The sequence below is a fragment of the Oncorhynchus clarkii genome, chromosome 24 (genome assembly GCF_045791955.1).
Source record: "Oncorhynchus clarkii lewisi isolate Uvic-CL-2024 chromosome 24, UVic_Ocla_1.0, whole genome shotgun sequence".
Classification (NCBI taxonomy): Eukaryota; Metazoa; Chordata; class Actinopteri; order Salmoniformes; family Salmonidae; genus Oncorhynchus; species Oncorhynchus clarkii.
In genome coordinates this window covers 27,253,024-27,267,285 of record NC_092170.1, presented here as the reverse complement: position 1 = coordinate 27,267,285, position 14,262 = coordinate 27,253,024, and the positions used below count along the sequence as shown (strand labels likewise).

Below are 14,262 nucleotides of genomic sequence, written 5' to 3'. Positions count from 1 at the left end.
CTGAAAACAGCATGTTCAAAACCAGCTTTACAGTTAAGACTGAGATAAAAGGATGACATCACACACAGTTCTCAGCATTCAGCTGCCATGTCATATATGTGGCTGCTATCTCATATATGTGGCTGCTATCTCATATATGTGGCTGCTATCTCATATACAGTGGGGCAAAAAAGTATTTAGTCAGCCACCATAATTTGCAAATAAATTAATTAAAAATCCTACAATGTGATTTTCTGGATTTCTTTTCTCATTTTGTCTGTCATAGTTGAAGTGTACCTATGATGACAATTACAGGCCTCTCTCATCTTTTTAAGTGGGAGAACTTGCACAATTGGTGGCTGACTAAATACTTTTTTGCCCCACTGTATGTGGCTGCTATCTCATATATGTGGCTGCTCGTGCTCGCTCATATTTCTTGGTGTTCAATGTTTTAAATAAATAAATGGGATCACTGTGAGGGGCTGGTTTCTTCATGTAACTTGGTCCAGTAGTTGTGTGTGTGTGTTAGTTGTGTGTATGTATGCACTATACAGTATGCGCATCTTGTTGTGTGTGTAAGTGTGTTAGCGCATATGTCCCACCAGGTTTGTATCCACTTGCGATGCAAGCCAGCTTGCTCTTGGTCTCCCAGCATTGCATGGTGGATCTCCATCTCTCCCACTCTGGTGGTTCTGGAGGCCTGCTATCACACAGAGTCTGGAACATGACAAGAATAAAATAGAGAACTTATGTGTCTACATCCGGAACCGCTCTCATCCCCTGTTCAGATACACATCCCCATAGCCACTGGGTAACTGTCTGTAAGACAACACCACTCTCTTTGACAAGACACAGAATAACCCCATTGAGACAAACACCTCAGGCAATTTTCATAAAGTGTCTGACAAAGTTATTTGGTTCACATAACTGTGCTTAACATTCCCACCAAGAGGTTTCAATAAGGTGTGTGCTTATAAAAATGCTCAGGGCAAAGTCGTGACCATATTTAAAAAATATAAAATTGGATGGTTCCAGCCTTGAGGATGTTTTTCCAGCTACAGTTCTGCACGTCTTTGTTAACTTTGGTGGAGGACTTTAAATCGCCATTACAAAGAGATTTTTGTACAACAAATTTACTCAATACCTCCTTTTTATTAGAAATATCCTTCCCTGAAAAATGTGAATAGTCTGTGCCTGCAACAGAGAAAATTCTCAGGTCTTTAAACCCCCTCTAGAGAACCAAACATTTACCCAATAGTGCTTTTAGATCTAAGAGGCTTTCTCAGAGGGTGTGAGGACTTAAATATTTGATAAGTTAATGAATAGCTGTAATTCCTACTCCTACGGATTGGACAATTCTCTGAATTTCACAGGCAGTTAAGACATACTAGTCACTCAGTGATTTTAGCACTTCCTAGCACTCTAGAGTCTATCTTTCATTGAGTTTAATGGAGTCACTTTGGGAGAACTGTGGTAAAGAAGTACCACTGAAACACCAAACAAAGAATTCATTAAAAGCTGAGAGGACTGCAGACTCATGGCATTATAAGTGAGAGTTGATAAAGGGATACGAGAGGAAAGCACCTTTCTGTTGCATTTGCATGATGAACTGTGTGCACTCACTTTTTTGTTGTTGACATTGTGTTTGACATTTTACTTCATTGTTAGGAGCTAGTAACATAAGCATTTCACTGCATCCCCTATAACATCTGCTAAAGTGTGTACGTGACCAACGAACTTTGACTTGATATATTAGACAGTGCTGTAGATACTTATATTTTCTGAGAGTTGCCCAGAGTGGCTCTGTTATCCAGGTGTTTCTTGAGCTGTGTCTTCTGATCTCTGAGACGGGCTTTCCGATTGGACACCACTTTCTCCAACTCAGACATCTTCTCCCGCAGCTCCCGATTTGCCCTGGAGATGGCAGCTGACCTAGATGACAAGTCCTCAAGAGCTTTTCTCAACTGAAGAGAAAGAGAGAGACACAGAAATAGAAGGGAAAGACAGAAATAAAGAGTGATGAGAAAAGAGGCCGGATGATACTTCAGAGTTCTGACTGATGATGGAGTGTGAGAGAGAGTGCAGTACCTCTGAGATTTCTCTCTGTGACAACCTCTTCACAGAGTCCCTCTCTTTCCTTATCTGAAGCTTTATAGATTCCAGATGCTCTGATCATCGACCAATCTCTGTTCTGGCCTCAGCCAGCTCCGTCTCTCTGATAGACATGCAGAATTTAGACATAAATGTCACATTCATGCTAAGTAACCATGTACGCTTTCACATAATTAAACCACACTAAAATAAACCCCCACTATCCACATTAGTCCTAGTTAGTTACCTCTGTGTGATGGTGTTCTGGGGTTGGTCTCTAGCTCGGTCTAGGTTGGCCTGCAGAGGGCCGTTGGCCAACACAACCTGCTCCAAACTCTGGGCTAGTTTCTTGTTGTCCAGCCTTGCCACATCCAGGGCCTTATGCAAGGGTTCCAGCTAGAGAATCAAATGTATCTTTGTAAACTACTATGACTATTAAAATCTAAGAGCTGTTTGTGGGTATATGTGTGTTGATGACTCATTAATGGATGTAGTTACCATTTAGTTTTTCTTTGAGCTTCTCCACCTCTGCCTGTAGCCTCTGAATCGCTCTCTGACCCTGCAGTCTGACAAATACATTGGTTGTTCAAACATACACCCATATATACATGCACAACAGACAGATAGACAGACAGACAGACAGACACACACCTACCCATCTCTCCTGAGTGAGGCTAGCTCCTGCTCTCGTCTCCCCACCTCCTTCTGTACAGACTCAGTGTTGTGTTGCAGACGGGAGTGGGAGGCCAAAATATTCTCCAGGGTCTGAGCCACACTGCCCCCACCATGACGAGACACACCTAGCCAGCCCTCCAGCTCACACAGCTACAGGACAAACACAAAGAGCAGAATCAGGTAAGATAGTGCTGGGCTGGAACAAAAGCATGCATACACCCTGTAGCTCTCCAGGACCCAGGTTGGGTAACCATTTTACTAGCCCTTTGACCTTGTTCCCATGCTGCTCCTGCAGTTTGTCCAGTTGTCCCCTCAGGGTCTGGCTGTCCTTCAGAGCCTCGTCTCTGGCTGACACCACAGTCTCTGGTTATCTGTACTTTACTCATTTATATTTTTGACTACTTTACCTTCACTCCATATATTTTCCCTGACACATTTTGAAAGATTATCAAAAAAGGAAAATTGTCCTATTCACGCAATTATCAAGAGAACATCCCTGGTCATCCCTACTGCCTCTGATCTGGCAGACTCACTAAACACACATGCTTCATTTGTAAATGATATCCGAGTGTTGGAGTGTGCCCCTGGCTCTCCGTAAATTAAAGAAACAAGAAAATCATGGTTTGCTTAATATAAGGAATTTGAAATTATTTATACTTTTACTTTTGATACAAATGTATATTTTAGAAATTACATTTACTATTAATACTTAAGTATATTTAAACCAAATACTTTTAGACTTTTACTCAAGTAGTATTTTACTTTCACTTTTACTCAAGTAGTATCTTAACTTTTACTCAAGTATGACAATTGGGTACTTCTTCCATCATTGGTTTTATGTGTAAAGTCCTTACCTGCAGCTTCCCTTTCTCATAGGCCAGGTTGTTCTTACTGTCCGTCAGCTCCTTCAGCATCTGCTCCACCTGCTGCTGAGCAATTTGGGTAAAGAGGACACCATGAGTTGAGAGGTGAGGGGAAAGAGGACATGAAAGAAAATAATAGAGAAAGTATGTTACATACAAACACACATTCACTATGGATGGACAGATTTAAAGTGATGTGACCCCAGTGTGTAGATACTGAATGGATCGCTCACCTGCTGGTGCTCCATGGCAGCCAGCTTTCCCATGAGCCTCCTGTTCTCTTCCTCCTGCTTCTGCAAGGTGGAGCTCAGAGTGCCTGCCTCCAATTGTCAATCACACAGGATGCAAAGTTAAGAAGTTAAGAAAGCTATGGTCAGATTCAAACACGAAGTATGTTTACTGTTAGTGCTGAGGCCCTTTTCATAATGCGGAGACCCTTTTCATAATGCTGAGGCCCTTTTCATAATGCGGAGGCCCTTTTCATAATGCGGAGGCCCTTTTCATAATGCTGAGGCCCTTTTCATAATGCGGAGACCCTTTTCATAATGCGGAGACCCTTTTCATAATGCGGAGACCCTTTTTTATAATGCGGAGGCCCTTTTCATAATGCGGAGACCCTTTTCATAATCATAATGCTGAGGCCCTTTTCATAATGCGGAGGCCCTTTTCATAATGTGGAGACCCTTTTCATAATGCGGAGGCCCTTTTCATAATGCGGAGGCCCTTTTCATAATGCGGAGGCCCTTTTCATAATGCTGAGGCCCTTTTCATAATGCTGAGGCCCTTTTCATAATGCGGAGGCCCTTTTCATAATGCGGAGGCCCTTTTCATAATGCGGAGGCCCTTTTCATAATGCGGAGGCCCTTTTCATAATGCGGAGATCCTTTTCATAATGCGGAGGCCCTTTTCATAATGCTGAGGCCCTTTTCATAATGCGGAGGCCCTTTTCATAATGCGGAGATCCTTTTCATAATGCGGAGATCCTTTTCATAATGCGGAGGCCCTTTTCATAATGCGGAGATCCTTTTCATAATGCGGAGGCCCTTTTCATAATGCGGAGATCCTTTTCATAATGCGGAGGCCCTTTTCATATTGTGGAGATCCTTTTCATATTGCGGAGGCCCTTTTTATAATGCGGAGGCCCATTTCATAATGCGGAGGCCCTTTTCATAATGCGGAGATCCTTTTCATAATGCTGAGGCCCTTTTCATAATGCGGAGACCCTTTTCATAATGCGGAGATCCTTTTCATAATGCTGAGGCCCTTTTCATAATGCGGAGGCCCTTTTCATAATGCGGAGACCCTTTTCATAATGCGGAGACCCTTTTCATAATGCGGAGGCCCTTTTCATAATGCGGAGGCCCTTTTCATAATGCAAAGACCCTTTTCATAATGCGGAGATCCTTTTCATAATGCTGAGGCCCTTTTCATAATGCGGAGGCCCTTTTCATAATGCGGAGGCCCTTTTCATAATGCTGAGGCCCTTTTCATAATGCGGAGACCCTTTTCATAATGCGGAGACCCTTTTCATAATGCGGAGACCCTTTTTTATAATGCGGAGGCCCTTTTCATAATGCGGAGGCCCTTTTCATAATGCGGAGGCCCTTTTCATAATGCTGAGGCCCTTTTCATAATGCTGAGGCCCTTTTCATAATGCGGAGGCCCTTTTCATAATGCGGAGGCCCTTTTCATAATGCGGAGGCCCTTTTCATAATGCTGAGGCCCTTTTCATAATGCTGAGGCCCTTTTCATAATGCGGAGGCCCTTTTCATAATGCAGAGGCCCATCAGAGATTTTTAGCAGTACAGTACCTTGACTTTAGCGAGTTGCGTTTCCAGAGCACACCTCTCACCCTCTAGCTTGGTGACCACAATGCACATCTGTGACCAAAAGACAGAGAGATAAGAACATACTGTAACATTTAAGGACATTCCCAGACACTATAAAAAGAGACAATGCAAAGCACAGTTAGGTTTTAACAACCTTGTGCTCTTAGGCTATGTATTTTCTAAGAGACATGGCAGCTGCACCTCAGTCTTTGCACTGTCCCTGTCTGTCCTCACAACCTCCCCTGGTACGATCCAACAGCTCCCACTGAGTGACAACTTTCTGTTGGGCAACTGCGGAAGTCTGCAGAAGTCCGGCGTGGTCAACCTTCAGAGTCTCCGTGTGGAGCAGAAAGAGAGGATGTGGTGGATGTGTGTGGCTAGCATTATCATTGAGATCCTATTTATTCGTCATTCATAGAGATTATTAATTCCTATGAGTATTAGCTTTAGCACCCACAGCTCCATCTGCAATTTAACTTTAGCTGATAGTGTCTCTGAAGTTCTGCCTGGATACTTCCAGCAGGAGGTCTTGCTCCTGCAGCTGCTTGGCCACACGACTCCTCTCTGCCTGAGAGAGACACAGGAATAGAATAACATGTAGCCTGTACGAACGAGAGAGAGAGAGAGAGAGAGAGAGAGAGAGGAATAGAATAACATGTGTCCTGTATGAACGAACAAACGGACAAGAGAGAGACTATATATTTTAGCAATATGAGATGGAAAGGAGTTCTATGCAATAATGGCACTATATAGTACTCTACGCTTTCTTGAATTTGGGAACTATGAAAAGACCCCTGGTGGTATGTCTGGTGGGGTAAGTGTGTGGCAGAGCTGTGCGTAAGTTGACTATGCAAACAATTTGGAATTTTCAACACATAAACAAGAGAGACTGGCATGCATAGTATTTATATTAGCCCTCTGACTACAATAAGGAGCAAGACGTGCCGCTCAGTTCTGGATCCGCTGCATCTTAACTACAGTGCATTCGGAAAGTATTCAAACCCCTTGACCTTTATCACATTTTGTTACGTTACAGCCTCATTCTACAATGGATTAAATTGCTTTTTTCTCTCATCAATCTACACACAATACCCCACAATACCCCACACAATACCCCACAAAGCAAAAACAGGTTTTTAGAAATGTTTGCAAATTTATTACAAATAAAAAACTGAAATCTCTCATTTACACAAGTGTTCAGACCCTTTACTCATAGACTTGTCCCAAAGCCACTCTTGCATTGTCTTGGCTGTGTGCTTAGGGTCGTTGTCCTGTTGGAAGGTGAACCTTCGACACCTGTCTGAGGTCCTGAGTGCTCTGGAGCAGGTTTTCATCAATGATCTCTCTGTACTTTGCTCTGTTCATCTTTGCCCTAGATCTTGACTAGTCTCCCAGTCCCTGCTGCTGAAAAACATCCCCACAGCATGATGCTGCCACCACCATGCTTCACCGTAGGAATGATGACAGATTTCCTCCAGACATGATGCTTGGCATTCAGGCCAAAGAGTTCCATCTTTGTTTCGGAGAGTCTTTTAGGTGCCTTTTGGCAAACTCCAAGCGGGCTCTCATGTGCCTTTTACTGAGGAGTGGCTTCCGTCCAGCCACTCTACCCTAAAGGCCTGTTTGGGGGAGTGCTGCAGAGATGTTTGCCCTTCTGGAAGGTTCTCCCATCTCCACAGAGGAACTATGGAGCTCTGTCAGTGACCATCGGTTCTTGGTCACCTCCCTGACCAAAGCTTTTCTCCCCCCGATTGTTCAGTTTGGCCGGGCGGCCAGCTCTTGGAAGAGTCTTGGTGGTTCCAAATGTTTTCGTACCCTTCCCCAAATCTGTGCCTAGACACAATCCTCTCTCTGAGCTCTATGAACAATTCCTTCGACCTCATGATGTTCATGACCAGTTTATTACTGGCCACCCATTCCAAAATGGACTGCAACTCCTTGTTAAGGGTTTCAGGGACTTCATTAACTGTGGATGCTGACACGTATATGGTTGAATCATCAGCATACATAGACAGACCGGCTTTGTTAAATTCCAGTAGCATGTCATTGGTAAAAATAGAAAAAAGTAGAGGGCCTAGAGAACTGCCCTGAGGTACACCACACCCTACAGGTTTGACATTAGAAAATCTTCCATTAAAGAAACCCCTTTGAGTTATTTTAGATTGCCATATCGTGAGCTGATATTCAGAGCTGAGGTTGAAAAGCCATTAAACATAAGTTCTCTCAACAACAGGTTATGGTTAATAACATCAATGCACTGAAATCTAACAGTACAACTCCCACAATATTCTTATCAATTTCTTTCAACCAATCATCAGTAATTTGTGTCAGTACATGTTGAGTGCCCCTTTCTTTAAGCATGCTGAAAGGCTGTTGTCAATTTGTTAAAACCTCTTAAGGATCCACACTTTTTTTCAATTTTCGCCTAAAATGACATACCCAAATCTAACTGCCTGTAGCTCAGGACCTGATACCATTTGAAAGGAAACACTTTGAAGTTTGTGGAAATGTGAATTAAATGTAGGAGAATATAACACATTAGATCTGGTAAAAGACAATACAAAGAAAAAAAAACATCATCTTTGAAATGCAAGAGAAAGGCCATAATGTCTTATTCCAGCACAGGTGCAATTTAGATGTTGGCCACTAGATGGTGTATGTGCAAAGTTTTCGACTGATCCAAGGAACCATTGCCTATCTGTTCAAAATGTTGTATCAAGACTGCCCAAATGTGCCTAATTGATTTATTAATACATTTTCAAGTTCTTAATTGTGCACTCTCCTCAAATAGCATGGTATTCTTTCACTGTAATAACTACTGTAAATTGGACAGTGCAGTTAGATTAACAACAATTTATGCTTTCTGCCAATATCAGATATATCTATGTCCTGGGAAATGATCATGTTACTTACAACTTCATGCTAATCACATTAGCCTACGTTAGCTTAACCATCCCGTGGGGGGACACCAATACTGTAGAGGTTTAAGAGAGAAATAGCATTGTATTTGCTAACATAATTTTTTCCAAAAGTTGCTCAGAGCTGGTCGCAAGCTTATAGGTCTGCTGTTAGAACCAGTAAAGGCTGCTTTACCACTATTGGGTAGCGAAATTACTTTGGCTTCCCCCCAGGCCTGACGACAAACACCTTCCTCTAGACTAAGATTAAAGATATGACAGATAGCCGTGGGCATAGTCAGCTACCATCCTCAGTAGCCTTCCATTTAAATTGTCAATGCAGGTGTAACGGATGTGAAATAGCTAGCTAGTTAGCAGTGGTGCGCGCTAAATAGCGTTCCAATCGGTGAATGTCACTTGCTCTGAGACCTTGAAGTAGTGGTTCCCCTTGCTCTACAAGGGCCGCGGCTTTTGTGGAGCGATGAGTAACGATGCTTCGTGAGTGACTGTTGATGTGTGCAGAGGGTCCCTGCTTCGCACCCGGGTATGGGCGAGGGGACGGTCTAAAGTTGTTACATTGATGCTGTTGTGACCAATTTTTTTATATTTTTTACATCATCCACATAAGAATCACACAAAAACTTTCGAACATTATTTTAGGTTTAGCTTTTGGAACTTTGGTTCTATATATATAGCTACTATATTGTGATCACTGCATCCAATGTCTATGGATACAGATTAAGTGGTAACCACATTTGCCGCTAGAAATAGCTAGCAAGTTTACTATATAGGAACAGTAGTTGCCATGGCAACCAAACAGACTTCTTAGTTGTTTAGTACTAGCTTACCATTATGAAAAGCGAATTCAACAATGCCAATAATGGTTTTCAATTAGACTTTTGCTTTCAAAAGCAGCTCAAAACATAGAACATGTAAGAATTACCTATATCCATTGAATTCTACCGTGCAAATATACTGTGTAGGGAAATCACGCACGCTCAAGAATGCCCTTCAAGCCAATAAGACGTTCAACAAACCACCGTATAATGAGCTGGGGCGTATTCATTATGGAAGCAAACAGCGAAAGGAGTTTCTATTGGACAAATTCAGGTAGGTCTCCTCCCGTTTGATAAGTTTTGTAACAGAATCAACGTAATGAATATGCCCAGTGTATCACCTTTTAAAATGGTGGGAGGGCTTTATTTCGTGTGACAAGTTTAGAAGTTTTCCAATCTTTTCATTTCAAGTGGCCTCCCATAATACAACTTATAAGGATAGGAAAAATCAGCAACAAGCAACTTTATTGGCTATAAAAACCTAAAACAAAAATATTTTTACAGGCAACATAACATTCTCATAATGCAATGTGTGTATCTACAGTATTCAAAGTGCAATAGTGCACTGGCTGCTTTTGTTGTGTGAACACAGTAGTAAGTTGTGATGAATAGACAATGCAGATTATATACACACTTTACAAATATATTTTACATTACTGATTAAACTGTACAAATACACATGGAAGTACAAAATAAGTGCAAACAGAACACACAGATATTCAGTATCATTGCGGAGACTGCTTGGCCCGTAGCTTCTGTAAGGTTTTCTGTGACGAGAGAAAACAGAATACATATCAATTCAAACTGACTAATGTTGATGTATATCAATCCACTTCAACCTTCAATTAATTCAATATACAGTAATGCCAGATACGGTATCATGTTTAAAAATTGGGGTATTTTAAATGTTACCTTGTGAAACTCTTTGGCATATGCCTCCTGTCTGCTCCTGACCTCCTTCTGAAGCTTCACCTCATCTAGTCAGCTGTACAACCTGCAGAGACCATGAGAGAAACGGGTGGCACTGAAAAAACATCCTAGGTACCAGAGTCAGATATCACGTTTACGTGATGTGTGGTTGGGTCTTGTTCCAGCAGAATAGAAAGAACTTATCACCTCTCTGTTCTCTGGCGCATGTCAGCCACATCCTGTTTCCGCATCTCAGGAGTGCGGATCCTCACGTCCCCAACCTTCTTCAGCTTGGCTTCACTCACCGAGGAGAAAGAGAGGACTCTGTTCAGTAACAGTACAACCCCTAAGACCAAGTGTTTGACCCATCACTAACCAAGAGTTGCCACGTGTTGGTTGGTTGGTTGTTAACACAATATTAGACGTATCCATTGTTACCTAGCAATGGAGGCTGCAAGGGAGTTTGGAGCTTTGGCTAATGCTTTTTCTGCTTGGCATCCAGTCCTGCATGGGTTGACTCTGCACTCCTCCCCTCTCTCCTGGGTTTAGTAGTGGATGACTGAACAGTGGTTGGGTCAGACTAGGCCCTGGTGGTTGTGTTGGCCCTGGTCTCAGACTGGGCCCTGGTGTTTGCTTTGGCTTCAGCCAAAGGGAAAGATGAACAGAGGGAAAGATGAACAGAGAAAAGTACAGAGAGATCCTTGATGAAAACCTGCCCCAGGGCACTTAGGACAACGACCCTAAGCACACAGCCAAGACCACGCAAGAGTGGCTTCGGGACAAGTCTGAGTAAAGGGTCTGTCCCAACTGACAGAGCATGAGAGAATCGGCAGAGAGGAATGGGAGAAACTCCCCAAATACAGGTGTGCCGAGCTTGTAGCATCATACCCAAGAAGACTTGAGTCTGTAATTGCTGCCAAAGATGCTTCAAAGTACTGAGTACTTGTAAATGTGCTAGCAGTTTATAAATTTGCTAAAATGTCTAAAAACCTGTTTTTGCTTTGTCATTCTGGGGTATTGTATGTAGATTGATGAGGGGGGAAAAATGTAATCAATTTTAGAATAAGGCTGTAACGTGATGGATTCTGGGTTCTATCAGGTATTCTATTGAAATGTTGAGTGCTATGCTTTAGAGGGTCTACACCGGAAGTTAATGGTAGGAGGAAAGTATATGGTGTGTGCAATTAAGCTTGGAATGTACTGAGTGTAGAGAAAACGATCATGTGGCAGGCATTGATAAAAGGAGAGTGTGTCATGGATTAGTGATGAAGGGGGTCAGGTCAGGTTAAGGGAGAAGGAAAAGTTTGCCATTTCACTTAGTTTCCTGCCTAGCAATAAATACACAATGTTTAGCGAGGAGGAGACTCCACCCAAAGTGGTGTATATATACCACCACTATTGTAAACATGTTTTTGTCGATTCAGCCGTTCAATCCTTTGGGAAGAAGTAACTTGGTTTAAGTTTCATAGTGTCCGTCGAGTTCTTAATCTGATAATTAGTACCTAACAAACGTAACAAAATGTGGAAAAAGTCAAGGAGTCTGAATAATTTCCCGAATGCACTGTAAATAATACTGTGGAAAGAGCTCAGTTCAAGTGTAGAAACCCTCATGAAATATGTTCACATATACTTCAGGAATATTTGATTTACATCATGGCTCAGAAAGAAAAGACACACACACACAGCTCAGTTCAAGTGTAGAAACCATCATGAAATATATTGAAAAATTCAATTCAGGCTATTATTGATTTACATCATCCACCTACCTCAGGAGATGGTGCAGCAGGGCTGACGTTCTGGGCTGGTGTTTTCGGTGGTCCAGATGCAGCAGCAGTGTCTTGGGCCATGGCCGTCTGCTGCTGCGCTCTCTCTTCCCGGGCCTCCTGCAGTAGCAGCAGCTCCAGCCTGATCTTCTTCTCCCCTAAATCCTGTAGCAGGGCTATCTGCTCCTGCTTCTGCCTCTCCGGCTCCTCCTCCTGGAAAACAGAGGCACCCACAGGTCAAACTATGAGCGTTCAGCTTTAGAGACACGTTCCCAGAAAGGTAAATACATTCACTTGTTTTATTATACATCACCCTCAAGACAGAAATATTACAGACGTTATAGACATGCATGAATACATAGATACAAAAACACACACCATTCTCTTCCTCTCGGTTTCAAATGTGTGGATCTTGATGGCTTGTTTATCAGGATGGAGCAGGGTACCAGCTACTATGTACTCCTCTGTTGTCTCTATAGCTGAACAGATAATACATGAAGTGGATAATCAAACAAACACTGGGACACTATTCTCTCAATCAATGCTTCTCTTGACGCTTCAACTTTTGGTAGCAAATACTAAGGGCTCACTAACCTTGGGCTGGCTGAGAGGGGTCAGGGAGTCTGGGACTAGTGGTCAACGGTCGGCCCCGCTTTTCGCTGGCCAGAAAACCTGACTAGTCATACCATCTGAGGTCGTGTAGAACTCTGCTGTCTGAATAGTTTGGCAGTCAGACGTGGGGTCAACCAGCCTCCAGTAGCCCCACTGGTCTCTCTGTGACCTGACGCAGGTCAGTAGTTTCTTCAAGGCCTTTCTGGGAGCACCACCTAGAGGCCTGGATGGTTCTACCATTAAAGGCAAAATAATTGTTAACTTTGTGCACATGATCCAACTCCATTTATTACAGTTTGCATAACCTTTTTTGACAACACTATGGTCATCCTCTGATAGTAATTCAGACATTAATCAAAGCCAGAGTCAAACATCAGAATGTCATCCATCACTTCACCTTCATCCAGTTGTTCCTCTGCCCCAGCCGAGGGTGTAAGGTCAGGAGTGGCCTCCTCCAGGACTGGCCACTTTTGCTGCCCTCTCCTTCTCCACTTGTATGGCCTTCTTCCTAGCCTCAATAAGACTTGAGAGAAGAAAAAACGAATTTATATAAAACAAAGTAAAAATGCCATGTTTGTTTGGCCAAATAAAATCCAGTGGATAGGCTCACCGATTTTGTTCCTCCTCTTTCTGTCTCTGTGATTTGAGCGCTTTGATGGCGAGTCAATAGCGCTCATCTGCCCGAACGTTATTCTCCTCATTTTTCTGTGCAATTGTCACACATTCAGGCTTCTGGGGAAATATGAAGTGTGCCTTGATCAACACGTTGTATAGTGAAGTAAAGACAGTTATTTTGTGATCTGGGGCAAGACCCATGACCCTAAACATTCCAACAAAACCCAGTAACATTACACTGGCAGTCTGCAATGGATCACACATAGCTAAGACATGGGTTGAGAAGTTTTACATTTTCTTTGGTACTTATGTCCCTCTCCCAAAAATCGGAGATTGTCCTGATATAACTTTTGCAGGGTCTCCCGTTTCTCCCTCTGCTGTCGCTCCCACTCCTCCAACTCCTGCGCGGATTTGCGGATTTGCAGGGCGATATACCGCTCCTGTTCCCGCACCTGTGAAAGAGTGGTAGTTAATGATCCGCACTTGACAGTGTACACATTGGCATACTGACAGTGAGTGTTTGCTAGCTAGTTTGCTAGCCGTTAGCTACGCTATACCTGTTCTATTCGCAGCTTCCTTCTCCTTTCGTGTTCCTCTCGAGCGCTTCTTCATTTGGACTTAACCGTAATCGAGCCACTTTTCTCTTCATCCTTAGAAAATCCAGGGATGTTGACATGCGAAAAGATGAGTTCGCTGGTCAGCACTGGCTGAAAAACACACATGAAAATAAAGGCCATCCAGTTGTTGTGCTAAGCTAGCTAGCTAGCACCAGAAACTTTATAGCAGAACAAATATACCCGTTTTCGCATTCTACATTGTGTTTCTTTATGATGCGTTAGCTAAACAAACAAATAAAATGAATTAGCTAAAGTTCAACTGCGTTGCAAAATCATCTTCGAAAGTGTTGTTTATTAGCCAACGCGTAAAAGCGTTAGGTCGTCGTCAAACGTCACTTCCTGTATTTTAAACTGCCCGCTAAATCATGTGATTGGATGAGTTCCACCATGGCTGCGTTTAGACAGGCAGCCCAATTCTGAAATGTTTCCATTAATTGGGTGTTTTTCAGAGCTGGTCTTTTTATTCGAAAGACCAATTAGTGAAATAAATCAGAATTGGCTGCCTGTCTAAACACAGCCTAAGAAATGCTTGCAACATGTCATGTATCTGTTGCTGATGAAAGGACCAGTGCAGTC

The 14,262-nt window shown here is 42.8% G+C and overlaps 1 long non-coding RNA gene across 1 annotated transcript; it reads right to left on the bottom strand.

Annotated features, from left to right (window-relative positions):
- Positions 1-9,603: 9,603 nt before the first annotated feature.
- LOC139382304 (uncharacterized) lies at positions 9,604-14,019 on the bottom strand. Its single transcript, XR_011628627.1, has 11 exons — positions 13,627-14,019; positions 13,362-13,521; positions 13,065-13,186; positions 12,852-12,977; positions 12,437-12,687; positions 12,221-12,321; positions 11,846-12,055; positions 10,518-10,718; positions 10,287-10,374; positions 10,083-10,164; positions 9,604-9,937 (listed from the first exon to the last, which is right to left on the bottom strand). It is a non-coding gene; the product is annotated as an uncharacterized lncRNA (long non-coding RNA).
- Positions 14,020-14,262: the final 243 nt, after the last annotated feature.